This window comes from Corylus avellana, chromosome 8 (genome assembly GCF_965113065.1).
Source record: "Corylus avellana chromosome 8, dhCorAvel1.hap1.2, whole genome shotgun sequence".
Taxonomy (NCBI): Eukaryota; Viridiplantae; Streptophyta; class Magnoliopsida; order Fagales; family Betulaceae; genus Corylus; species Corylus avellana.
In genome coordinates, this window is record NC_142497.1 from 10,773,076 (window position 1) to 10,775,593 (window position 2,518).

Consider the following 2,518-nt stretch of genomic DNA (forward strand, 5'->3'; position numbering starts at 1 on the left):
GCCCCTGGAAGACATAGCTTGAAACTAAAGAGAAATGTTTGAAATAATTTCTCACCACAGTCCCTCACGTGTTTGCACTCAAATTATGTCACTCACACTCATGTTTCACTCTTAAATTGGCTTTGTTTTCGATATTTGTCTCACACTCTCTTGCCTTTTTCCACTCGTAGCTTCCCCTTTTCAGTTCTTTATTAAACTAATAAACTTGGTCAAGAAATTCAACTTGTAGTATTTAAACCAATACCAACGGCAAGAAAATATGACAGAAACAACGAATCAAAGGAAGAGGATAAAAGAAAGAAGAAAGAAAACAAATGAACAGAAAAATATTATAGAAACCACGAATCAAAGTAAGAGGACAAAAGAAAGAAGAAAGAAAACAAACGACCAAGAAAATATTACAAAAACAATGAATCAAAGGAAGAGGACAAAAGAAAGAAGAAAGAAAACAAACGAACAAGAAAATATTATAGAGACAACGAATCAAAGGAAGAGGACAAAAGAAAGAAGAAAGAAAACAAACGAACAGGAAAATATTATAGAGACAATGAATCAAAGGAAGAGGACAAAAGAAAGAAGAAAGAAAACAAACGAACAGGAAAATATTATAGAAACAATGATTCAAAGGAAGAGAATATAAGAAAGAAGAAAGAAAACAAACAAACAATTGTTTTGTTTTGTTTTTTGTTTTTTTTTTTTCATTTTTTTTTTGACGTCTCCCTTTTTTTTTTTTGAACTTGGTGCACAATTTTAACTTGGTGCACAACGTAAAACAACAAGAAGGAATAATGAACACAAATGGAACAAGATAGGGTGATAACAATAAACAAAGGATAAAAAAAAAAAAGGATAGTAAACTTGATTTTAGAGCTTGTGCTCTGATACCAAATGATGCAAACCTCAATCGACGCGCTTTTGAGACCCAATAACAATATTGGAATACGGACCCAAGAAAGCTAAAATTCAGATTTTTTGGATAGAAAACCTTGACCCAACATTTATAAATGAAACGCGAATCGAAGGTATAAAGTAACAACCCTCGACCCAATGATTATAATTGAATTACGAACCGAAGGTATAGAGTTTGAACGCCACAAGGAAGAATCCTTGATAAGTTCAATAGCTCTTTGAAAAACCAATAGAAGAAGCAAACCTCACTTTTTGAAATTTTCATTCATGATGTTCTCATTACAATGAGTGCATGCTATTTATAGAGCGTGGCAGAAAATAAGACTACATGCCTGCTATGGAAAGGAAATTAAATTGGTTCCAACATTTGGAAAGTAGATACAAAAAAAGGACTAAATAATAGAAACCTAAAATTAAGGCTAATTAGGTCTGAAATTAGCAGCTCCTCCATGCCAAAAATAGACTAAAATTGGCAAGGAAATCACGCCTAAGGAAAGTCTAGGTAAGTCAATCAGCCAATTAATTGGTATGTAATAGGAAACTCAATTAGCCAATTAATTGGTATGTAATTGGAAAGTCAATTAGCCATAATCAACCATTAATCCACGCGATTGCTAAGGAAATTATGTCCAATTAAGCAATATCAGCTCCATCAATAGCTTGGATTAAATTTATTATGCCTTCATCTTCCTTCGGGCCAAGTTTGGAATGCCCCATTTTAGAACCAGCCCAAATCTCTTGAATCAGCCTATTAAGTGCTTCTTTGATCTTCTTGGATCTTGCTCTAGTAATAGGCCCAGCTAGAACATGAAATGGATCCTTTAATGGTGCTTGTTCATTCTCATCACAACCATTATAGCTCTATATCTGAACCTCTGTTTGTACATTTTCATTATCTCCTTTGTCTTGAAAGCATCGGAGAAGTATCTCTTAGCAGAAGACTGTTTTCTAGAAGTTCCGGCCATGGTACCTACAAACCTTAACTCCAACATGAGTGGTACAATTTACACATGGAGCAAATATAAGGAGCACACTCCAACAACCATGTGGAGTATTTCAACAATAAAGCATGTACTGAACAATGAAAGTTTTGCAGACATACAATACGAACACCTCCTAATCATCAAAGACACTAAATAAGATCAAAATGAAGACAAGAATATAAGAACCAGGCGTCACAATGTCATTGAGGCATTTTATTGAACATGAGGTGTACACAAGAAATTTCACATGTGAAAGGAACTTATGAAAGCATGAAATTTCTGCCAAAATACAAGGCAAACAAAGTTTGCTACACAAACACAACAGGATTGAACATAAATTATCAAGAAACTCATCAAACATTCAATTTAAAGAAAAGTGAACCAACCTTAGAAACTATAGGTTTTAATCCATCAAAAACATGCATATAGAAGGATTAAAGGTAGAACATCCATACCTTAGACGAAATGAGGAAGGAAAATGCACACAACATGAAGTAGGAAACTCAAAAGATGAAGACCCAAAGCTTTTGGGGGTTTTAGGTGCAGTGCGGTGCGAGAGAGAGAAGACGGAACTATTGAGGGGAGAGAGAAAAGAGATTCTTGACTTTTATACTAGTGCAGTCCCG

General features: G+C 34.4%; 1 pseudogene; it reads right to left on the bottom strand.

The window, feature by feature from the left end:
- LOC132162923 (uncharacterized) overlaps positions 1–1,874 on the bottom strand; it is an 8,283-nt pseudogene extending 6,409 nt beyond the window's left edge.
- Between the last annotated feature and the right edge of the window lie 644 nt (positions 1,875–2,518).